Raw genomic sequence first — 26,911 nt, 5'->3', positions numbered from 1 at the left:
ATACCTGGATCGGGAAGATCCCCTGGAGAAAGGAATAGCTACCCACTCCAGTATTCTTGCTTGGAGACCTCCATGGACAGAGGAGCCTGGTGGGCTACAATTCATAGGGTTGCTAGCATTATATCAGATTAATGCAGCACAGTTTATCCATTGCTCTGTTGCTTCAGATCCTTGCTTTGTTTCCTTTTTCCATGTTATATCATTATGAGTGTGTAGATTACTTCTAACCCACATAGACAAAAGGTAGAATAAAAAGATACCGGCAAACTTGTTTTACGAATTACCAGATATTCAAAGCGATAAGAAGTAGAGTGAAATACAAAAATTTTTCAACATCTTTTTTTTCTGCTGCTTGTCTACTTGAAATTTACATTGGCTTCATGTTGCCCAAAACTCCTCTAAGCCCCGATGTCAAGGCTTCCATCATCTAGTCCTCCCACTTACCAAATGCCTCCTTTATAGCAGAACCCACTGTTCCTTTAATCATTGCATGACAACCCGTGGTTCAAAATCTTCCTCTGCCACTTTATCTAAGCCTCCGTTTTCTTGTTTGTAAAAGTGAGATCTTAGCAGCGCTTTTCTTATTGAGTGGGCAGACTGAAAGGTTAACCTGTAGCAAGTATTTAGTACAAAGCCCGAAACATAGGAAATGTCCTATGAATATGAATTGTTCTTGTTTTTAGCTATTAATTTGTCTTCTTTGGGCAGACCAGAGTAGGCTGTAAGGGGCCAGGATAAAATTGTAAGACATAGCCCAGACAAGCCTCCGGATAATTGCAAAGTAGAGGAAGGGAGGGCCAAGGACAAAAAGCCGTGATGCGAAAAGAGCCATCCAGAGCACTGTTTATTAGTTGCTGGCTGTGTGATACATGGTCTGGGTTCAAGGCAAAGGATGAGCTCAGAAAGTTGATGTCTGACTGTTTATGGGCCAAAGGCAGGGAAGGCGTGGCCCAAAAAGGCCAGTATTTGACATTAATTCGGTGAACATTAACAACCTGCTGGGCACCAGATCCTGTGTTCAGCTGTGGATTTTGAGTTACTCAGAAATCAGGATCTAGCCATGGGGTCTGTGTCGAGAGTATCAGTATCCATGATGAAACTGATGTGACATCTGCCCTCAGAGACAGAGACTCATCACTTCCTGACCAGGACTAAGGTTCACCTCCGGCCACTGATGGAGTGGAGGCGAGGCAACCCACGTGGTTGGAGGACAAGGACGTCTGTTCAGAAGCCAAGCGCATCTCATGTTACGGACAGCTACCCTTTTGCCCAGGCTTATCCCCTCTGCTTCCCTTGATCGTCATCCTCCAAGTCTTCCCTTCAAAAACCAGCTCAGGCCCACCACCAAAGCCTCTCCAGTTCTGTCGTTCTCAGAAATCCTCCAGCATTTACAAACGGTTAAACTTGTTGATGTTCAGTATGTGATACGCTGTGATGGTCGCCAATGTTTTCGGGCAGCTGTCTCCCCAGATATTCTTGTCAGCACTCAGACAGCGGACATCTCGAGCTCCCACTTGATACTCGTCCAATAAAGCACACAGTATGAAAGCGTAGGACTGTTCAGGTCATGCCTTTTGGCTTCCAGTCTAAATTTACTGTTTCAGAATGGTTTTTCCTTTTGTTTTTAGACCTTACTGAGGTAAGGAAAGGATGACCAGAAAAAGAGGCTTTGTTAACTCATTTATTGAATATTTTACTAATCTGTTTTCAATTAAATATATGCTCACTAGAAGTCACACAATGGAGAAGGCGATGGCACCCCACTCCAGTACTCTTGCCTGGAAAATCCCATGGACAGAGGAGCCTGGTAGGCTGCGGTCCATGGGGTCGCACAGAGTCGGACACGACTGAGCGACTTCACTTTCACTTCTCACTTTCATGCATTGGAGAAGGAAATGGCAACCCACTCCAGTGTTCTTGCCTGGAGAATCCCAGGGACGGGGGAGCCTGGTAGGCTGCCGTCTATGGGGTCACACAGAGTCGGACACGACTGAAGTGACTTAGCAGCAGCAGCAGAAGTCACACAATACAAATGTTGTGTAAAGTAAAAGTTAACTCATTGCTTGTTCACCCTCATTTTGCATAGTGCCACTCACTTGAGGTAACAAATCTGTCCTCTTTTATTCTCATTTAAACCGTAAAATATCCTTTGAGCATTAAGTCATCATTCTGAATAGAATTTTAAAAGAAAAAAAAATTACCAGGAATTTTAAAAGATGTCTAAATGCTACAATTTAGAAACAAAATAATAGATTAAAATATTCCAGTTTTCTGTTAAAAAAAAAAAGCTTTCTAAGTCACAAAGACATGTGGGATTTAACAACCAACCTGGAAGCTAGTGGATCTCTTATTGTCAAATAACTGACAATTCTAGGTTAATGAATTAAAATCTATTAATAGTTAGAGTCCTAGGGTACAAAAGAATTGGTCTGGGCTGAGCAGATTTGTAAAGAAGTCAGTAAGCTGGTTAAAGGCTTGTTGTTGTTTGCCTGTCTCACTTGCCAAGAAAGTTCTTTTCATCAGAATTATGTCTTTGCCAAATTTGTTCATCTGGCTCAGCCTGAGCTAGTGATGAATATCCGCTTGTCCATTTCAGCTAGTCAGACCTGTAAAGGACTTAAAGAGTTAGGACTCCCTGGAAATAGATAACTTTGTATAAACAGCAGTTTGGGCTCTTGTTATTTTATTATACAGAGAATATACTTGCTAGCAGATGAAAGTAAAGAATTACATAACCCACAAAAACCACTGTGTTGATTATAAGACTGCTTCTATTTCATTATTTTGTCCAGCAAGACTTTGAGGAAATAGATGGACCTGTGCCTGTTTGTTCATTTATCCATTCATCAAATAGTCACTAGGCACAGGAGATAAAGAAATAAGCCAGACACAGCCCTGGTTGTCAAGGAACTCAGAATCTAGTAGAGACAGACAGACTTGAAAAATCAGTGGCTATGGGTACAACAGAGGTTCATGCAAGTGCAGTGGAAGGTGTCAGGGGAAGGGAGCGCTCACTCTACTGAATGCAGAAGCCGTCAGGAAATCCACCCAGGATATGGTGATACTTGAGCTGCATGGTGATGATTGGACATGAGTCAGCCAGGGACCCAAGGTGAGCAGTGCTCATCCTGCTTATTTTGGCTAGAGTAATCAGTCCCTTCACAGAATTTTTCCCTTTTGAATCACTTCCATTTGTAACATATAAGCACAGCAAATCAATGTTAGACTGCTCAGAACAAAATCAGAGGCTGAATTGAGGGAGGGGTGGTGGGGGAGAAGGGGGGCACCTGTCCTACTTCGGCCCACATATACCTGTTCAGTTGCTAAGTCGTGTCCAGCTCTTTGCGACCCCATAGACTGGGGCCTGCCAGGCTCCTCTGTGGGATTTCCCAGGCAAGAATACTAGAGTGGGTAGTCATTCCCTTCTCCAGGGGATCTTCTCTACCAGGGATTGAAACCGCGACTCTTGAACTGGCAAGCAGATTCTTTACCAATGAGCCACCAGGGAAGCCCATACTTTGGCCCATAACTCGGGAATATTGAAGGAGTTACAGATTCTTTTTTTTTTTTTTTCTGAATCCTTGGTCTCATCTGACCCTGAAGTTTTCAGGCGTGTGTAAGCAATTGCTGGGGCCAGTGTAATTCATAGATCAAATGGCCCTGTAGTATGTCACTAAAGTTCTATTGGCCTTATAGTTATATGACTTGGATGGGATGTACTTTGGTGAGGGCACTCTTGGTGAGTGACTCTTCAGACGAGAGGTGCTAGTTTAACACTGGCCTTGGTCAAGTAGGACAAGTGCCCCTAATTGGTGTTGCTCTTAATCTCTCGGTGTACTTACAGCTTGTTCAGGAGCTGGACGGTCTGTTCTTCGGTACTTGTTTCTCTCTGAACTGTAAGAGTTACCTGACAGTGGCAGGAATGCCCGGGAGAGGTTGTGATGTGATATGGTCTACTGTTCATGTTTATTACTCTGAACTGGCTGATCCGAGATGGACTCAAGCCACATCTCTAGACCCCAAGGAGTTTCTGAGGAAGAAACTAAGTGGAATTGTTTCCTAATTAAATGCTTACTTTTTCTCACTTAGCAAATTATCTAACAGGGTATTTAGGATTGACATTTGATTTTAGCAAAAGGACGTGCATGTCGGTGATAGATGCTTGTTCATAACAACTCCAAGAATGTGGATTAAATGTGTGACTTTAATGCATTTGTTGGAAATACTGTTATTTTTCACAAAGTAAAAGCATTCGTAATTTTGCTACAAGGAGGAATATTTGCTTCCTCTCACACATTTTATTTAATAATTTTACTTCTTTCAAGGCAAAACAGCACACAATTTGAAAATGAAATTTCCCCAAAGTGTTCAGTGTTGCTAATATGTTTTTCATTTTCTTCATTATGCTATAGTGGAATATTGCCATACTTTGAAATGTGCAACGTATCTCCCTGGAGGCAGCAGATGGTGTGACGAGTCTGTCTTCTGGTAAAGGATTTATCATGAGAGATGGCATCTAGGGCTGAATGGGATGGGGGTCCTGCCCTCAGAGAGCACCGGCTCTCATCTTACTGTATCAGTGCAACATTTTATAAGTTACTGTTTATAAATATGGGGGAAAAAAGCCTGCAAAAATGGAAAAGTTTTGGCAATTTTTAAGCTTCCTTTTTCTTAGTTTATATAAGAAAATACTTCATTTGGAAACTATTTATTTCCTCTATATTCATGTTTTTCTCACTGAATGCCTCACTAGAGGACCAGCTGACCCCTTGGGCAGGACATGATTTTAGAGGTGTTTTTATCCTAGTCTATGATCTGGTTTTCAGCTTTGAAAGTCTGGTAACGTGATTTCATAGAAATACTGGCTCATTAGTTCAGTTCAGTCACTCAGTCATGTCTGACTCTTTGCAACCCCATGAACCGCAGCACACCAGGCCTCTCTGTCCATCACCAGCTCTCAGAGTCTACCCAAACCCATGCCCATTGAGTCGGTGATGCCATCCAACCATCTCATCCTCTGTCTTCCCCTTCTCCTCCTTCCCTCAATCTTTCCCAGCACCAGAGTCTTTTCAATGAGTCAGCTCTTTGCATCAGGTGGCCAAATATTGGAGTTTCAGCTTCAGCATCAGTCCTTCCAATGAACACCCAGGACTGGTCTCTTTTAGGATAGACTGGTTGGATCTCCTTGCAGTCCAAGGGACTCTCAAGAGTCTTCTCCAACATCACAGTTCAAAAACATCAGTTCTTCAGCGCTTAGCTTTCTTTATAGTCCAACTCTCACATCCATACATGACCACTGGAAAAACCATAGCCTTGACTGGGTGGACCTTTGTTGGCAAAGTAATGTCTCTGCTTTTTAATATACTATCAGGTTGGTCATAACTTTTCTTCCAAGGAGTAAGTGTCTTTTAAAACCCATAGAAACTTATGTAAAACTACAGCTCTGTCTTACCAATTTACAGTGAAAAATACAGCTTGACGCAGATCTGTTCATTCTCTCCCTCAAGGTAAATTGACATCAGAATCCAGGTTATGACAAAAAAAAATTTTTTTGATGAGTAGGAGTGAACCATCTCTCCATGGGGCTATGCCTGCCATTAAGACCTAAAGCACATATTGTGAGTCAGGTATCCTTTTTCTGAATTGTGCTAACAAGTTTTTATACTTTCTGGACATTTTTGGTCCTCTGCTGACTACTCTGTTTACATCATCTCTTTAAAGAAAACAAGGGAGATGCAGAAAAATTTCCCTCTACTCTCCTAGGTTTGATAGCTGGGTCTGTAAAATAAATAGAGAAAGACAGATTAATAGGGGAAAAGGTTCACAAATTTGTTTGTCTTTAATATTACTTGCACAGGTGTATTGCCAGGGAGAAAAAGTGAATACCCTCCAAAATGGTGAGATTTGAGAACTTTTATATCATCTTAACAGATGAAGCGGAGAAGGCAATGGCACCCCACTCCAGTACTCTTGCCTGGAAAATCCCATGGACGGAGGAGCCTGGTGGGCTGCAGTCCATGGGGTCACTAAGAGTCGGACACGACTGAGCGACTTCCCTTTCATTTTTCACTTTCGTGCACTGGAGAAGGAAATGGCAACCCACTCCAGTGTTCTTGCCTGGAGAATTCCCAGAGACGGGGGAGCTTGGTGGGCTGCCGTCTATGGGGTCGCACAGAGTCGGACACGACTGAAGCGACTTAGCAGCAGCAGCAGCAGTAACAGATGAAGGGGAGAAGGAATGTAGGCCACTTTATGGGAGAGTAAAAGATTTTTAGGAAAGAAGAAACAGTTTTTAGAAGAATACTGTGAAGTGTGAGAGTTTGTGTGGCTGCCCAGGTGGCTTAAGGATAAAGATTCCACCTGCCAATGCAGGAGACACAGGAGATGTGAATTCGATCCCTGGGTTGGGAAGATCCCCAGGAGGAAGAAATGGCAACCCACTCCAGTATTCTTGCCTGGGAAAACCCATGGACAAAGAAGCCTGGCAGGCTACACAGTCCTTGGGGTTTCAAAGAGACAGACACAATTTAGCAACTAAATAACAATGTGATAGTGACATTATCAGACAAACCCAGATAGTTTGTCTGGGTGTGGTGTTAACCTCTAATCTCTTCTCCTGTGAGAAGAATCAGTCTTCCCAGGTTAATGATACATCTGGGAAGGTAATTTATGGCAATTGAGTTCCTTTTGGAGAATCTGTCTTTAGACAGATAGGAGAGTTCAGAGAACTCTGCCTGTATGGGCTGTGTTTCAGATATCTTCAGCTCAAAATAATCAATACACCAAAGCAGCATACTTTGAGGTGCCTGTCCTGAACTCCTTCAACAGTGCGTAAGTACTCTCCCAAACAGAATATAGTTTTATCATGAGTGAAAACTCCAGGAGAGTGTTTTGTTTTGTTTTGTTTTTTTCTGTAAGTAAAAGTGAAGTTGCTTAGTCGTGTCCGACTCTTTGCGATCCCATGGACTATAGCTTACCAGGCTCCTCCATCCATGGAGTTTTTCAGGCAAGAATACTAGAGTGGGTTGCCATTCCCTTCTCCAAGGGATCTTCCCAACCCAGGGATCAAACCCGGATCTCCCACACTGCACGCAGACACTTTACCATCTGAGCCATCAGGGAAGCCCTTTTTTCTGTAATGCTGAGATCAATTAGCAATGTCTGCCACAGACAGGAGAGGAGCGTGATGGCTTTTGTAATGCACATTTATTCATTGTGGCTTAAGTCTGAACTTTATTAATGCAATCAAATAATTCTCTGATTCATATTGAAGAACAGCACTCTGCACCCTTGGAAATTATTTGAGAACAGGCTTTGAAAGCTGGAAGACCTCTTAACTTTCTCATGTTATAATTTAGAAAATAGTTGTCTTGCGGGCCTTACTGAAGACATGGAACTAGTAGGTAGCAAAACACCAACTTAAGCCCAGGGTTTCTGTCTCATGGTCCAGCATATTTTCTTATAAACTGAAATAATAGACCTAAGAACCCTAAAGACTGATGACTTTATTTTCCAGCTTAGTTTGAGAAATCTCTTTTCCTTGGTAGGATTAAGTTTTTTATGCTTTTAGATTAGCAAAATGAGCGTGAGGATTATTATACAGTGCAGTAATACTTAATCATGGACACATGTTATTAATAGTTACTTGGGAAGAATATTAAAAAAAAAACAACTAAAGTATTTCTTAGGAGAGGCACAGTCATTCATTGGTACTTTTTAAAAGTTTTCCATGAGATTTAACTTTGCAGCCAAAATAGAAACAATTGATACAATAATTTGAAAACTTGTTGAAATAATCAAATACTACATGAGTGCTTAAAAGTCATTGTTGACATTGTTAAGTTCTTGAAGGAATCAATATTTTTATCAGCCAAAAACATTCCTTCCAAATGAATGTCACCACATTACAAGATTAGTACACCACTAAATATCTTTTATTCCATAATTTTTAATACAGGCATCAAATAAGCAATTGGAGAAATAGCAGTGATTGTGATAAAAATATAAAAGTCAGAAAATGGTGACTGGCAGAATGGAAACTTGTGATTTTTAGCTGCCCACTTATTGATGGTACTGAGAATTTTGTTAGTCTTTCTGTCACTTAATTAAAACTAAACATTGTATAAAATACGTAAACCGTGGAAGGGAATGCTGGTACAAAATCTAGATTAAAGAGTAATAAGTATTTACTTTAAAAATACATTTTAGTTATTTATTTCAATGTTATTGAAGTTCTGGAAATTCATAGTGATTCAAAAATGAAGCTAAAGAATGAAACCCTGAGAAAAAGATTCCTGTCTTCCATGTTTCCTCAACTGCCCACCGTTTCGTCTTCTACTAGATTGTTTTCCCAGGAGACGTGCCTCTTCTCTAGTTCACACTTCACGAGTATCAGGAGGGCATTACGTGGTTCTGTTTTAAAAGCCCTTTCAATCTCTAGAGCAAGATTTTGGGAAAACAGTAGCAGTGCCGCCTTGCACTCGAGAGGAAGTCGCGAATACCAGATGCACTTCACGAACAACGGAAGGTGAGGATCTTGAGATAAGGCCTAAAAATTTCCCAGTGGGATTGATCATCTATAGACAGTTAAAGCCACACAGCTATCTGGTTGGGAACTAGAACCTTCCTAGTTGGATGAAGATAGGGAGACTGTGTAGCATAAGAGCTGGGAGCCCTCTTACAGTACAGAGAATTTAGAATTACCACTCTACAAGTCGACCCTGAAATATGTCATAGGAAAACTTTTTTAATGTGACTTTTTGGATTGGCAGGTTATGACAAAACTACATTCATGTTACTTGAATACATCTTTTGTCTAGTTTTACATGCTTTTTGACTTGTCTAGAAAATGACATATTGAAGTTTTCATTAGCTTTAACCAGGTGTGATTTTCTTATGGAAGATACCTCAGCAGGACCGCAGTTTAAGGCGAATAAACCAGTGAAGCTCAGAAAGGCCATAGCCCTCCTTCAGATGGTAGCAATGAGCTGAAAGACTCATTAATCAACCGCAGCGTCACAGGTGTGATGGCTTGCCTACAAACTGCCAACAGACTGTGAAAGTCACATCCGACAGGCTAAACTGTCAAACTAGACCCATCCATAAACATTTTAACACAGCAAAATTCCAACTCTTTTGTCTTTAAGATGTGATTCTGAGATATTAACGTTCCTCCAAGCCTGCTACGAAATGTTTATTTTAATTTCATAAAATTCAAATTTCTTGAAAAAGAAATTTGGCCTTCTTTTCTATCATAAAAATCTCCATTAGTGTTTTCATTTTTCATTTTGTTTTCTGTTGGTTATTTAATATCCTTTATCTTAAGGATCTATTCTTTTTTTTTTTTTTTTTGATCTATTCTTTTGTATTACACGAAAGGAAGGAGGATCGAATTGGCCTGTGTCAAGGCTTTAGCAGCAGTGAAAATCCATTTTCTTAGCATGTATATTAGCTTGATTTGTGCACTCAGAAGTGTTTCACAAAGAAGATAATATCTGTAGATATGTTTTAATGGGAGAACCATGTAAATACTTTTATTTCTAACTAAAAGAAATTTTTACTTCAGGTAAACTGCTTGATTTGGGGATTTTTCTTTTGATCTATAAGAAATCATAATTTTGATTGGGTTTTTGTCTCTTTGTATTTTTTTTAATGATGCATCAACAGAGAAGTCTAGTTGTTTCTCTGTCCCTTGGAAAGGTAAAATAAATACTAAATAAACCAGGGTGTGAAAAAGGAAATAGAGATTAAAGTTTATGTCCTTTAGTGAATCATACTCTAATTCACATTCCTTGTAAATCTATGTTCTGCCAAAATATTAGTAGATTATATATAAATTACCATAAAGCATTTTGATTACTACTCTTTTGTTGACCTTAACTTGATATTGAAAAGTTACTTTGGAAGAACTGAGTAGGGATATGTGGGGGGCAGGGGTGAATTTTTTACAACTAGAAATTAATAAAGAGTTAATTTGTGGCCCATTTCATAGTTATCTAAGTAAAACTGAACAAACTCTGATATTGCTATAATTTCTATAGTTACATATATATGTATTTATCTGATATTATATCAGGTCAGTTCAGTCGCTCAGTCCTGTCTGACTCGAGACCCTGTGGACTGCAGCATGCCAGGCCTCCCTGTCCATCACCAACTCTGGAAGCTTGCTTCAACTCATGTCCATGGAGTCAGTGATGCCATCCAACCATCTTATCCCCTGTCGTCCCCTTCTCCTCCTGCCTTCAATCTTTCCAAGCATTAGGGTCTTTTCCAATGAGTCAGGTCTTCACATCAGGTGGCCAAAGGGTTCGAGTTTCAGCGTCAGCATCAGTCCTTCCAATGAATATTCAGGACTGATTTCTTTTAGGATGGAGTGATTGGATCTCCTTGCAGTCCAAGGGACTCTCAAGAGTCTTCTCCAACATCACAGTTCAAAAACATCAATCCTTCCGCACTCAGCTTTCTTTATAGTCCAACTCTCACATCCATACTTGACTACTGGAAAAACCATAGCTTTGACTAGACAGCTTTGTTGGCAAAGTAATGTGTCTGCCCTTTAATATGCTATGTAGCTTGGTCATAGCTTTTCTTCTAAGGAGCAAGTATCTTTTAATTTCATGGGTGCAATCACCATCTGCAGTGATTTTGGAGCCCAAGAAAATGAAGTCTATCACTGTTTCCATTGTTTCCCCATCTATTTGCCATGAAGTGTTGGGACTGAATGCCATGATCTTAGTTTGAAGCTAAGTTTGAATGTTGAGTTTGAAGCCAACTGTTTCACTCTCCTCCTTCACTTTCATCTGCTATTATATATTTATCTGATATTTATATAACTTCTATATACCCAGGATTCTACTGGGAATTCTTGGTTAAGAAGCAATCAAGTTGATTTACTCTTGGTATAGATATATGCACAGAGGAAGCCCTCAGTAAGTATTTATTTTGATTTGAAATTACTTGGAGAATCAATAGGATTATAGTAGAAAGGGAATAGAAGAATGAGAATTATATACTGAGAATTTACTGAATTACCAAAATTTCAATCAACGTCTTACCTGTGATCCTTTATTAACTGAATTTAATTTGATTGAGAACAGTTAATAATGCTATATGATTAGAAAGTAAAGTATATATGAAACATAATAAAGGTTAAAATTCCAACTAAAAGATATATAAGCATTTTGAAATTTCCATTTACACACAATATTCTATGCTCATGTTACTCTGAAAACGTTTGTTTTGAGCATCCTCATTAAATTTCCCCTTCTCCCACCTCTTTTTCCTATATGTGTACATTTATGCATAACTTCTAGTAACTACGCTTGTTGACAGAAATTAGAAGAAAGAGCTCTCACATCATAGTCTCATCATAGGTGGAATACAGAACTGAATTAGCTTCATTTTAATGGAAATATATATATAAAGGTGCTGCCATTGGAATCTTTGAAAAGTATGCTTTGAAATAAGCCTAATGGCCATTTATTTTTTATGTGTATTGTTAGTGGCTTAGTAATTACACACTCCTCCCCCTGTAAAATAATAAAGAAGTGTTCCCTTTACTTGTCGTAATAAAAACTCTGAGAAGTACATTTTAATATACCCAGACTCCTACCAGTAAAGTGTTAATAAAATTAATAATAAAAAGTATAATGATTTCTACTGGGATAATTACATGGGTAATTTAACAGTAGATTTGGATGAAACTGGAAGCTTTATATGATATACAGTTAAACCTCTATAAATGGTATATAGAAAATCAGAGTGTCCCATTGTCTTTTGCATACAAAAGGAATCTTTTAAAATGTTAAGTAGTAGCAGTGCTTAAAAGGTAAATTTTCTCTTTCATTATTCTAATAAATAGCTCTTTAAAAATATTTGACTAATTGTTGTTTCTTGGTTTTATTGTCTCTTCACATTTTTGAAGTATAACTTTGTACCCTCACAGCAAAGTTATAAATCCAGTCTGCTCATTTTTTTAATTTTATTAATTAAACTGAAAGAATGAATTATAGCTTCTCAAATGACATAGTTTGGAGAAGTTTTTAACTTGTTCTGTACTCTTCATAGCTGGTTTCCACCCAAGAATATTCTTGACTATCCAGTGAAAATGTATTTTAAAATGTGAAGAAATTTGTCTTCTAAATGAAAGCCTATGGAGCCCCATACATTTAGACCACTTGTTACTTGATTGGCAACATGCTGTACATTTTTACACGAACTTTTAATTCTCAAAACTTTGTGTTAAACACTTGTCATATTTTTAGGGAAATAGGTTGAAAGAAGATAAGGGTTTGCTGAATGTCACACAGTTTTTTCACGACCAGGGTGGAATTTAAGTCAAAGGCGATGGTTGACTCCACCGCCTAAGTCCTTTTCACTCCAGACTGCTGGCAACATACAAGTTGTAATGATATATGATTCAAATAGTCTGTTGAATGTTAACATTCTTATAATGCATGTGTGCTAAGTTGTTTCAGTCTTGTCCAACTCTATGCAGCCCTGTGGAGTGCAACAGCTCGCCAGGCTCCTCTGTCCATGGGGATTCTCCTGGCAAGAATACTGGAGTGGGTTGCCATGCCCTCCTCCACGAGATCTTCCCGCCCCAGGGATCAAACACCCATCTCTTATGTTGTCTTCATTGCAAGGCAGGTTCTTTACCACTAGCGCCACCTAGGAAGCCCAAACATGCCTATAATATACATAAGCTATTTTTAATGATTTTTATTGTAAAATATAACAGAAAAGGACATAAAACTTAAGTGTGACACTTTATGAATTGTCCTAAAGCAATCATTCATTTACCACCACTGATAGCCAGTATTCAGGAATAGAACATTGCCAGCACCCTTGAATCTACCCTACCCCCATGATCCATTCTAGATACTATCCTCTCCCTTCTTCCCAAAGATTAAGCACTATCTTTACTTCTTCTTCTTCTTCTTTTTTTTTTTTTTGCTCTCTTTACTTCTAACACTTCAGTGCAAGTTTGTGTTTTATTTAATTGTAGTAACATACACGTAAGAGTTGCCGTTTAAAAATGTTTAAATGTATAGTTCAGTGGCGTAAGTAGCTCACTTTAGTTTACAGTCATCACCACTATCCATTTTCAGTACGTTTTCATCTTCCCAACCCAGGACTCTATCAGTTTACTAATAACTCCCCATTCCTTTCTTCTCCCAAGCCTGGCAATTGCCATCCTACTTTCTGTGTTTATGAATTTTACTCTTTTAGGTATCTCAAGTAAGTGGAGTTATATTATTGTTGTCTTTCTGTGACTGGTTTATTTCATTTAACAAAATTTCTTTAGGCTCATCCATATTGTAGTATCTGACAGAGTGTCCTTACTTTTTAAGGCCATATTAGATACTATTGTGTATATATACCACATTTTGTTTATTCATTTATCTGTTGTTGGACACTTGGATCTCTTCTGCCTTTTGGCTATTGTGTGTCAGGTTGCCATGAACTTGGGTTTACAAATATCTGTTGAAATTCATGCTTTCAATCTTGTTGAGTACGTACTCAGAAGTGGAGTTGCTGTATCATATAGTAATTTTATGCTTAATATTTTGAGCACTACTATTGTTTTCCACAGTGACTGAAGCATCTTACATTTCTGCTTACAGTGCATAAAGGTTCTGATTTTTCCAGATCCTTGACACACTTATTTTCTGCTTTTTTATTTTGTGTTTTTTTGGGGGGATGGGTAATTTGCTCTTTTAAAAAATTATCATAAGTAAAATCCTACATTTTTAATTGATTTTGGCTTTTGCTATGTTTGTGAGATTCACCCATCCAATTGAATATAACTGAAGTTATACATTTTCATTGTGGTAGAGTATCCCATTTTATGATAACATTCAGTTTCTCAACCATTCCACTGTTGATGAACATTTAGATGGTGTTCAGTTCTTAGCTGTAATAAATAATGTGGCTGGGAACATTCATGTACATGAATCTTGGTATTATGTGTAGGCAATTTGTGTTGTATACATAGAAGCAGAATTGCTAGGTCTTAGAGTATATTGCCCATTATAAGTGTATGAGTTCTCACTGCATCATATCCTCACCAATACAAACATGGTTTTAGCAATTCCGACAGGTGTCATTACTGATGATGGTGAACATTTTGTTCATTTATTTTTTAAGCATTTGGATATCTTCTTTGGTGAAATGTCCTTAAGCCTCCTGCCTATTTGCCTCTTGATCTTTTTTCTTTATTGATTTATATGAAAAAAAAAACATAAATAGATGTATGGATGAGATACAAACCCTTTGTTACAAATGTCTTTTACTCCTTGGCTTGCCTTTTCACTTTCTTAATGATTTTTTTTTAAATAGAAGATTTTTATGTAGTAAGATTTATAAAACAATTTCCCTCTATAAATATTTGTTTTTTTGCCCTTTTAAAGGACAGTCTTTAATGATTAAAATAGTGTTTTCTATTTTATTACTAGCAAATAGTATTTTATATTTGGAACTTTCACTTTTTCAGGCTGTCATAAACAGGCTTCCCCTCATTAACAGAAAGAAACATCTTTGAAAGAAAGGACATCAGACTAAAATTATGGAGTCCAACAGCAGGTTTATGCTTGAAAATAATAGAAAGTAAATATAGGGATCTTTACAGACTGTTCTTTTGTACTTAATTAGTACACCTCAAGCCTTTTCCAGTGCTAGTATACTGGTGAATGATTGTAGAAACTGACTTCTGCAAACGATAAAATTTTGGTGCATTTTACTTTTTCCCACTCCTACTTGACTCCATTGAGGCTCTTAATTGATACTTGTATTTAATACTCCAAGTAAGGTCTGTATAACTCCATGTGCCTTCTAGAGTACCTGAAGGTCACTAACGTGTATCCACTGCAAACTTTTTCACATATGTCAGAGTAATTAATATAGTTTATTGTAGCAGTATCATATTACTCTTTTTAGCTTAATCATTTAGGCTGTTCTATTGTCTTCCATTGCCCTGAACTTAAAACAACATAAAAAAGTATACTCAGGGGCCCTGCACTGTGACAATATGAAGTACATATCAATGTTCATATTAACTAATAATTAATGTTTATAATAATAGACATATGTGGAACAAAATTTATTTTTAATCATTTTGTGTAAATGATTTTATATAAATGATATATATTGACATATAGGCTAAGAATATATCATATGTTAATTCAAATAAACATTTTGTTTAAATATCAGGGAACCCCTGGGTAGCTTTTTTCCATACCAGAGATTAGACATACAGAGTCTCCAAAGTGGGAAAAGAATAGAGAATTTTCAGAGCTGAAAGGTTTTTTGTATCCAAACAAATCTTGTGAAAGCATGCATTGAATCTCATTAAGAATGGTAGATCAGTTTGGTAGCAGAACCAGATTTGTCCTGTCCTGGAACATTTTGTCCCTCAACTGAATTTTTCCTACTTTTTGACTTATTTTCTTATTAGTCACTCTCAGTATTAAAATGTGCATCTTTTTACAATTTACTTCATAGGAACTTTGCTCCTATATTTTTCCATTTCTTCCCTCTATTTTTTTTGTGCTATTATTGCCATATGTATTAAATCTACATATGTTTTAAACCCAATAATTCATTTTTGAGTACTACTTTATGCAACCTATTCTTTTAAAGAAGTTGAGAAAATAGTGAAGAGTAAAGACAGAGTAGTAATATTTATTTAGTAAATAATAAATAATAATAATAATAATAAATATTTATTTTAAAATTTATCACCCAGTGTATTTACCTGTTCTGGTGTTCTTCATTTCTTCTGTGGACTCAGTTAGTATCATTTCCTTTTAAGTAGCCAGCCAATTTTTTCCCTCTTATAGTAACTTGATATTTAAACTTGAAAGACAAAAACAATTGTTTCTTCACCTTTGAAGATCAGTTCTCTCACCAGTATATGTCTTGATGTTTACCAGTCATTCGGTTCAGTTCAGTTGCTCAGTTGTGTCTGACTCTTTGCAGTCCCGTGGACTGCAGCACACCAGGCCTCCCTGTTTTATCACCAGCTCCTGAAGCTTATTCAAACTCATGTCAGTCGAGTTGGTGATGCCATCCAACATCCCATCCCCTGTCATCCCCTTCTCCTCCTGCCTTACGTCTTTCCCAGCATCAGAATGTTTATCATTCTGTGTCAATTTCCCCAAGAGAATGTGTCCCTTCAATCTGTTTATTCACATCTTAATCTATTTCTGGTAAGTTTTCTTAAATTATATCTTTGGATATTTTCCCCATTCCATTTGTTTAATTCTTTTTTATTTTAAAGAGATACCAACTCTGCTTATGTTAGATCTCCTTCAATGCCTTCCATATTTAACATCATTGAGTTGTTTGCTGATTTCCATTTCATTTTCTTACTCTTCTTAATCCTTCTATGTCTTTTCACCTTTTTTGATGCTTCCAACATGGCCTTCACAAAACAAAGTAACTTTAATAAACACTTAGATAATGTAGCAAAATTTCCATTTATTTGTTTTGAGAGTTGAGGGCAGGATTTATTTTGGTAATTCTTGGTGTGGGCCTGGAAATTGCATACTAAAATTTCTTCATAATATCCTATGAATATATTCCTAAAAGACAGATCAAGAAAATGAAATTTACTGTAGAATTATGACTGTACTTTTTATACCTATATGTGTAGTCATATTGAAAACATATTTTGCTAGTTTTGTGTGTAATTACAGGTAGGAGGATTATATAGTTGGTATTATTCTTCATCAAAATTATTGCTTTAACATTTTAAAAGATTTAATCCATATTATTATAAAGGTATGTCTTGTCAGTTTCTTTTAGCTTCTATTGTAATATTTATGAATGTTTTAGGCAAAGAGTAGTATTTGATTAGGTGTCATTAATTTTACTCAATGTATTTCATTGTAGTTTTTACTTTATTATTTCTCAAACCATCTTATAATCTAAAATATTAATAAATAATATAGTGATAATAGGCTATTTTGCTTTTTTCCTCTTATATCTTTTTTAAAATAATGCACACTGGTGTGTTTTGTATCATACTGCCTTCTCAATTAAATAAGATCCTTTTAAACAATTACAAGGAAATGCAATATCAAGTTCTATTTACTTTATTGTTCTATATGATCCTGTATTGTCAAAATGGAGAACATGGGATAATTTTAAAAGGTAAGTATATCCATTTCTAATTTCAATCTGTAAATACTAACAAGGGAAGTTATTGACACCCTAAGAGCAGTATGTAACTAATGGAAGACATCTGATAATTTTTAATATATATGAGATTTTAGAAGGTTACATGTAAATTCAAGCTCATTTCTACAAGGATAGTTTCTATATCTTTTTTTATAAATAAAAATAAAGTGATTCAATTATGAAACAGAAATATCTTTGAATGCAACCAAGTAATATATGCATATATGTAATAAATCTTAGTATTGTGTCAGGAGAAGTGAATCTGCTATCTATTACACTGACAGCTTATTAATTATTAATCACTTGAAAAATCAAAAATGAGATACATATTAAATATTGGCTATAAAACAAAATCTGGAAAAACTAAGTTCTTTTCTCTGGAAAAACCCCTTGAAAGTACTGGTTTATAGCCAAAATAATATAGATTTTCAGGTAAATATTTGAGGGGAAGGTTGAAAATAGAGAATAAACACAGTGCACTTGAATTTGATCTTATTGCTGTCAAGTGTGCTACTTCACCAAGACACAGAATAAATAGAAAATCAACTGTATAGTGCATGTAATTTTCTCCTGCTGAGCAAAGAATTAGTGAAGTCATGATTTCTCAATGTGGACAGCAAATATACCTGTAGAGAGTGTAATGAAGAGATGGAAATGAGTTTTTATTCCCCCTTCCTCATACTGAATTGCCTGTAGAACAAGAATAAAAATCCAAAGGGCAGTTTTTTCTTCTGCATAAAGTGATATTCAAGTTCCATGCTTTGCTAGAAATATAAATAGAGGCTCAAGCATGTAGGACAAGCTTCAGTATGGCTGGATTAATAATTTAAAAAAGAAGGAAAGGTTGCATAGAAACAGGCACCCTGTGATTCAGCCACTTCTCCTCTGCTTATTAACATTTGCTGAGCACCAACTTATAAAGAACCAGGATGCAGTGATCCTTTAAAGTAATCTCGCAAGGAATCTCTGGTTAGTATTCCTCAAGTCTGAGCACTCTAGGTACCCTTAAACACCACTGTTCAGTGTCTGTGTAGAGCACTTAGCATATTTCTTTTTTCTCCATAGTATTAAATGTGTGGGAACATGTGATCAGGGTCCTTTTTATATTCAAAATGGGTCAGCTTCTGTCTAGAAAGTGTCTTATTGTCATGATGTCACCACATCTCAAGATTTGTGACCTTTTGCACCATATGGATTCATGGTAGTCCACGTCCTAGCTTACAGGCCAGAGTGCTTTTGTGCCCCCGCTAGGGGGTATCAAAGGCTTTTGGTCTGGAATTTCAAGTACGGATAGATTTGGAAAAACAAAAAGTAATTTTTATATATCCTAAGGACCGCCAGATGTCGCAAAGGCATCATTGATGAAATGGTTTTTATCCAAAATGTGGCACTTATATAAGGAATACTAGTATTGTGTTTGAGAGTCACAGAGGCCATAACAGGTCAGTGAAATGTCCTTCAAACATCTGATTTTTACATTCAAGAATGGGCCCAGATGAAAAGATAACCACATATCTGACATTGACGTTGCTACCATTTAGACAACCGATTCAATTGCCTTAGTCAGTGGGATCAATCAGGCCTTTATTACTTTAAAAAACCACAGAAAGATATGGTTTTTCTTTTTCTTTAAAAATGATTATTTGGAACTACATCCTACCACTGTATTTTAACCCTAACATCAATTGCTGCATAGAAGCACGTATAAACTTTCATAACTTCCCCTACCCCCTGAGTTTAAAACACTTTATGAGATGTACAAAATTATAATAATGAAAGAAATGGTACTGAGTGAAATTCTGCTGAGCCAAACTGTATGCATAAATTGGCAGTTTAACAAGTAAAACTTGGAAGCAAGCATTTGATGATTGATTTTTTATTGAGACAGAACAAGCATGATAGTGGGTAAAGTGATTTTCTTTATTGAGAGAAAATATAGTGTTTTTCAACATGTCTCTAGTATGAATGGAAGCCTTGTCAAAAAAACGGAGCAACACATAATGTCTTTTAAAAGGTGAATTAACATAAGTATATCACTTATTTTATGGATCAAATTTTATACTTGTCAGTTTTATTCAGAATGTCATAAAGTTCATATCATAAAGATAGCATGATTATCTTTGTTATATCCTGAAAAAAACTGATATTAACTGCTTTGCTGGTGGGTTATGAAATATACTCAGTTGAAGAAATGCATTGATGAAAATTAAGGCCAAAATATGTATTCACATGTAGATCTTAGGCAACTCCCTGGTAATTTTAAGTATTTGAAATACATTATTCAACAAGTAACCTGCTGTATATTTGTGTGTAATAGGCTCTGCCTGAGAATACAAGAACTGTCAAGATAAAAATAAGGAACATACATCATTCTAATTTAATTACAATTCATCAAAAAATTCCTCTATTGTCTGTATTACAGGTAGATGTATAAACCTGAAAAAATAATCATATACTAGACTTAATTGAGATTTGCTGTTAGAATTTTTGTATATAGTTTCTGTTGCTTGAAGAATATCTGGATACACACACACATCAACATGTATGTACACATGCTGAATATTTTGTTTATACGTATTCTTACTGTATCTATTTTATAGTTAGATCCTTGGGAAAATTTAAATGAGGAATATGAATTTGTTTATAGAGGGTTCTTTCCAAGTTTGTAAATGTACAGTTATTCCCAATTGTGTTTTCTAGCTATATTTTGCAATTCTACTTTGCTGTGGATATATTATTCCCACTTGGAATAAAATGTATAACAACATAAGGAGGACCTGCTCATGCTGGTTTTCTGGATTTAATTAGTAAGCAACCTGTGAATTTGTGGATCCTATTACATTTGAGTTTGTGCATTATGGGTCCATGTTCCATGTGAAAGATTATCTGTATTTTATTCTAAGACTTTATGTATATTTAACCTTTAATTTGACTAGCAGGTTGTGTGATTTACATAAAAAATAGATCAGCTTTGAATTCACTGAATGTTATTGGTATAACATAATCAATCATCTCTAAATGTTAATGGTGTTAAAGAGCAATGAGAGCATATGTCTTATATTTGTAATCCTGTAGATTTATGAAATTATTTAGGATGTCTAAGAGCATTAGATCATGGCATTTCTCTGTGGTTAGGGATAGAAAGTTTTTGAATGGTGGGTATCATTTTAATGAAGTTGGCAAATCAGCCAAATATAAGCACCTCTTTAAAAATCATGAATTACCTAATAGGTACCTTGATGACTAGAACATTCTTATGAAGGAATGTATGCATAGACCTCAATACAGTGCTTAAAATGCTGTGACTTTGTCTCATTCTCTTTTCACTATCTTTTAATAAAATATGACTTTTTCTTTGGTGTTATCCTAATTATGTTATGCACACAATTCCTCAATGAAGTAGAAAGTCAATACGTGAATGACAGTAGCAGGGGGGAAAAAATAGGATTTCAAATGGTAAAAAGCCTGCTTTGGTAACAAAGCCTGAATCAATCCCTGTGTTGTGTAGCAGCTTGATCATATCTTTAAAACTGATACTAACAAAGAATATTTATTTGTTGCCGTGCTATTGTAGGATTTATTTTTAAACTCCAATCCCAATTATCAGGAAAATTGCATCCTCTTTATCTCACAGAAGAGCATACAGAATCATGGCATATTTGGTTATTGGGACTATAATATTGTTACCTTGCTTGAAACACATGGTCTCTCTTGATATACAAGAAAAAACTGAATCCATTTCAATAAATTAATGGGGATGAGAATCCCAATCCATCCTTCTTTTCAGAGGTTCGCATACATTGTAATGAAATGCATTAGGAGTTTTCTTCACTTGAAATCCAAATGAGACCCATTTTGGCTCACACCCTTGACAGTCTCTTTTATGAGCGTTGCTGTCTCCTGTTCTTGTGTGGGCCTAGTAAAATGCTTCCTTTGTAAGATGCACAGAGACGATATAATGCCACGAAAGACGAAGGTGTCAAAACACAAAGTTAGAGGCAATCTAATCAATGCCTCCTGATTTAGCCTTTGAAGGCTCTCTTCATTAAAACTCTTTAATGGTGAGGCTTATCTCGAGGTAGAGCTGTTACTTAATATTTTTCAGTGTCATTCTTTGGACAGTCATTTGTACCTTTTTAAATGTATTTTCAGTATTCATTGTTTAGTAAATTGGATGTCTTGTTAGCATGGTGGTGGTATGAATGACTCGCATCAAAATGATTGAAGGTAATAGTGTATAAATTCTTGGTACATTTCTTCCTGTCTTCTAATCGCCATCTTTCCCTCCAACAACCACAACAAAAATCTTAATTTATTTTCTTCCTAAATATCAGGTGTAGGATGTTATTTGATGCTTCCCCAAAACAGATGTTTATACCTTTTTCCATATCCAAGAATTGGATTGGAAATCTAAAAATAAAGCAATTAAAATTTCTATTTGTATGGAGTTTATTGCTGCTGTCATCCTTTTACTAAAGACACTTTTCAAATTAATTTTCATTTTATCTAGAGCTTTTGGGTAAAGGAATGTGACTCTCACTAAAGTGATGGGGAAAAAATTCTAAGATGTTCCATGCTTTCTGGAGTTTTTATTTCTCAGTAAGTATATTAGGAATGATGAGAAATAGAAGGGAGATGTAATACCTATCCAATTTCAGATAGAGTTGTGAACTTAGGAGTTGTGTCTATATAAGGCTTTCTTTAAAACAGTTTTACTTTCTTAGATGTGAATGAAAGTGTCTAAAATATTAAATGTTTTTGAACCTTCAATTCAGTAGTCCCCTCCCCTAGTAATTTGCTCAAATTCAATAAATTATAAAATTTAAATTATTTTCTTTTATACATGGACCAGATGGCATCATGGTTTGGAAAAATATAGAGAGAATACGGTGAAGAATATCTTCTTAATGATGTGTGTGTGTATCCTTGTTTAGACTCATTTCATTCACACACAATGTGTGTGGATACTGGATATATACAGCAGTAAATATACCTTAGTTTTTTGTTCATTTGTTTGTTCACAGAATATGTCCTTCCTGTCAACTGATTGAACAAATATATGGGCTTTCAGATTGGCACTTTCATGTAAGCCATTTAAAGAACCTGAGAAATCAGGAGCTTAATTTCTTTTAACATGCCCAACTTATTAAGAAAAAAAAATCACAAGATGCCCTTGCTGCCCTTTCCACCTCAATCTACAATTATCAGCAAAAGTAAATAATTTACAAAATGCGGCAAATAGATAAACACCACAGAATTTATGCGCATGGTATCTTGAAAATGGAAAAGAATTCAAGCAACTTTGACCTGATTTTTAAATGACTACTGTGGTGACTACAGCTGCTCTAGCTTAGTAATTATTTGTGATAGGTTGTTTTTGAGTCCCATATGTATAGGAGCTCCAGGCCCAGCTACCTCATTTGCTGGCACACAAACAGATTCTTCCAGGTGCTGAAAATTAAATTTTAATATATTATTTAAATATTAAGAGAATTACAGTTTCAGTAATTTTACTGCTACAGCTGGAGTGCAAAGCATGCCTGTAGAATGCAGAGTGTTGGGCAGTCTAACATATAGGAAGTTGACAGTGATTTTTTAAAATTATTGGCTTATATGTTTAGTAGGTGGTAGCCTTATTTGGCAGTTACTTTATAGATGGGTAACTTTGATTTCTGGTAGATTGGGCACCCTTTAAATTATTGAAAGCTATTATTTTTTGGTCTTTACATACCTTATAAAGAATGTATTTTTTTTAATTGGAGTATAGTTGCTTTACAATGTTGTGTTAGTTTCTGCTGTACAGTGAAAGTGAATCAGGCATATATATATGTATATATATATACACACACATACATATATATACATAGATACGTGTATACATCCCCTTGTCCTTAGATTTCTTCCCATTTAGGTCACCACAGAGCACTGAGTGGAGTTCCCTATGCTATACAGTAGGTTCTCATTAGTTATCTATTTATACATAGTAGTGTGTATAAAGACAATGTATTAATAACAGAGACATTTAAGATATTAAAAGGTAGGTGGTTAAGAAATTGATCCTCTTGGGGCTTAGTACATGCATATTATTCTGTTCTGAAGAGTTTTAAAGTGTAATTAAAAAAAAAAAATCTCTGTGGTTTCTGCTTTCCAGTGAGAATGATTTTATAGTTGTTAGTAATCAAAGAATAAATCTTCAAAATTTTGGTCTCTAAGACCCTAAAAAGCAGTTTTTATCATTAGCATACATCTTGACATTTTATGTAGCTTTTGACTGTTCAAATTATGTAAAAAAAGAAAAAATTTAAACAATATCTGTTTGTTGGTAAGATATCTGTAGTTTGTTTGGAATTTAGAGTGAGATATTAATTGTAAAATTTTGTAAGTTACAATCATTTGTAACTTACTTTTTATGAAAATAATCTGTCTAGAAATTATACACATTCAACTTTACTAATGGAAATTTATTTTCTGTTAAACATGTTTTTTAAAAAATATTAATTTTTGATTTGGCTGTGCTGGTTTTTAGTTGAGGCCCATGGGATCTAGCTTCCTGAACAGGAAGGGCTCAAACCCAGGCCTCTGCACTGGGAGCGTGGAACCTTAGCCACTGCACCATCAGGGAAGCACCTGTTAAACATAATTTTAATGAGTGTGCCTTTAAATAATTGAAGACAACTAGAAGATGAGCAATGTGTTAAATAAATTATTTTCCATGACCATAATTTTCAAATCAAAAGGTGATTTGATCAAATCAAAAGGTGTACTTTCAAAGTACAATTTAGGAAAGAATTTCCCAATATTGATATTCTGTTACATATGAAAAACCTCTTTGCTAAGTGAAATACACCTGGAGGGCAGAATCACAGAGCAAAGAACATGTGAGGTAACTCCTTGGTGGTTAACTTTTTATGTTCTGGAGCTAGATTGCTTAGTTTCAAATCTTAGATCTGCCTATCTGTGTGTTATTGGGCAGACAGACTTTCAAGGCCTCAGTATTTTCATCTGTAAAATAGAGCTGCTTTGTAAAGTTGTTTCAAGGATTAGATGAATTTATCAAAGACTTCAGATTGTACCTGGCACAAAGTAAGCACGCTATAAACATCAGCTTTTTATTAATAACATTCATGCCACTAACTTTGAGTACATAGCATAAATAAATGACATGCAATGCTCACTTTTATAACTCTTGAAAGGTATTAGCATTTATTCAAAATATTTCTTCTAGATAGTTGATAAATTTATGGTATTTAACCTGTTAATATAAATAAACACTCTACCCTTGGGATTTCTATTTTACCCTACCCTTGGGATTTCTACTTTAGATCATAGTGTAGGCCATTTATAGTTTCATTCATAACTCCAGATATAGTGTGAAAAACTGTGACACAAACTGTCAAATAGTAAATTATTTTACAAAATCTTAGTAGGAAGAATTACATAATTCTTAAATCTCAGAACACATTTTAAAAATATAAGAGTAAAGAATTTGTCAGCCTTTTCATTCCGCATCCCCCACCCTGTCCTAGTGTGTACATTTAGAAAGTACTTACTTTTAAAAGTCTGAACTGCATTTGAAAAATCAAACTGGTTTTGAAAATTATTACTAAAAAAAAATCATGCAAAATACATTCTGAAAGGTGGATTAATGTCCAAGTACCATAACATTTTTTCCTTTGTAAGATGTGATTTTTACATATCAATGGGATTAACTAATATTTTTCATTTGTGAAAAATGAAAGATTTGGGATGTCAACAATGAGCATTAACATAGCTATGAGGTCAGGACTATTTTAGGCTCGGGAGAGCAATAGGGAACAAGTTGGACAGAATCCTTACCTTCTTAAAGTTTATAGTCTAATAATGATAAGATGATAAACTGAATTAGTATGTAACATAACATCAGGTAGTAATAAAGGCTGTGATGTAAAGTAAAGCACATAAGGGTATGGAGGAGGATGACTTTTTAGATAGGCTAACCAGGGAAGAATCTATAGTATTTGTGTGACCCGAGGGAGCAGGCTGTGAAAATTTCTAGGGAATTGCCCATCAGGCAGAGGGACAGCCTTTCTGTTCAAAGAAGAAATAAGTCTTGCATGATCCAGCAAGAGCAAGAAGCCCATTATGCCGGGAGCTGAATGAGCGAGGGGCGAGAGGAAGGAGAGGAAGGCAGAGGTGACCAGAGGCCAGATCACCCAGAAAGGCTTTGATGTCGTGTGATAATAAGTTTTTGGAGGATCCTGAGCTTGAAGGGATGTAACCTGACTTACACATTTGCAGCATTGCTATGCCAAGAATGGACTGTAAGAGTGAGAGGAGTGGAAGAGAAAAATTAGAATGCCACAACAGTAGTTCTAGGTGGAATTAGGCTCACCTAATTGGATTTGGCATCTATTTTGAAGATGCTGAGTTGAACCATATGAAAAACAGAACCTGAAGGGTTACTGATGGATCGAGTCTGAGATGCGAGAGAAACAAAATCAAGGATATCTCCCAGGCTGTGGACCTGAACCACTGTGTGAATAAGAGTGTGACTCTTTGAGAAAAAGAAACCTGGGAGAAGGTTGAATGAGGGGGAGCATCAAGAGGTCTCTGAAATATTTTGTACATATTACTTTTGAGATGCCTTCAAGAGATCACCTAGCAGAAGTAAAAAATACATAAGAACGTGGAACTCAAAGGAGAGATTGGAGGTGGAGTTGTTGTGGCAGTGATAGTATTTATATGCCAGGATGGAACTGATTTGGATTTTTTTTTGGATCTTGATTGAGAGCTGGGACCCAGGGCTAACAATCAAGAGAAGCTGGGAGGAGGAAGATCCAGTTAGGCCATCGAGAAAACATGGTCAGTAGACCAAGAAGGAAAATAAGAGAGGCCAGGGAGGCTGGCAGGGAGAGAGGGAGTGATCAAGTGCCACTGTCTCTCTTGAGTTCTTCTCACCAAGGTTCACAGACAGCCATGGCTTTGGGTACCCCTCCCCTTTTCAGTGAATGCGCTTGGACTTTCTTTCCTTTTTCTCCCTCAGTACCAACTCTGGTACTACCATCTATGGAACTGTGTCCCCCTTTCCTCCAGGTGTCTCTTAGTACTTGTCATTTGGCTCTTGGATCAACTTATGACTACTCCAGGACAATCCTTCTGGAGACAAGAAGGTGTAGTATTAGGAAGAAAAGGAAACATTCCCACTAAGTCTCTCCTCTTTTTCCATCTACCGCGGCAGCCACAGTGCCAACATTTCCCAGTCCTCTCCTAATTTCTCCACCTCCTCTGACTTCCCATGAATCCCAGCCTGCTTAGCTCTTCTATTTAATGTTAGTTTTGGCTAATACTTATGTTATTATGTAGCAGGAAATAGCATATGCCATCTCTGCCATCATTTTTTACTGCTGTTCCTGATCTTTTGAGTTTGGTTTTTCCTCTAAGAGTAAATAAATTGTCATCTGTACTCTGGGCTCTCAGAACACAGTCCTGTGTACCACCCGTTCCAGCTCTCCAATAATCACTGAAAGAGCGTGGGGGCACCAACCAGGGCAGGTGTATATTTTCTACAGAAGGCTCTTGTCCCTGTGTGCTTATTAATCCCTATGGTAAATTATGGGTCAAATGGATTTTTCCTGAAGTAGTCTGGGCCCACAGCATTATGTTAATGTTGTTTGTATAAGAAAATATACCCAAGTTGTTAATAAGCCATTTACTCATTAACTTTCAGAATATAATCTACCTACAATTCAGA

General features: G+C 36.3%; 1 protein-coding gene across 1 annotated transcript in view; it reads left to right on the top strand.

Annotated features, from left to right (window-relative positions):
- Nucleotides 1-26,911, top strand: part of KIAA0825 (KIAA0825 ortholog) — a 395,975-nt gene that overhangs the window by 204,692 nt on the left and 164,372 nt on the right. The gene's annotated exons all lie outside the window — the stretch shown is intronic.

Source organism: Budorcas taxicolor, chromosome 7 (genome assembly GCF_023091745.1).
Source record: "Budorcas taxicolor isolate Tak-1 chromosome 7, Takin1.1, whole genome shotgun sequence".
NCBI classification, from domain to species: Eukaryota; Metazoa; Chordata; class Mammalia; order Artiodactyla; family Bovidae; genus Budorcas; species Budorcas taxicolor.
Note: the sequence above shows the minus strand (reverse complement) of the source record. Positions and strands in the feature narration are given on the sequence as shown.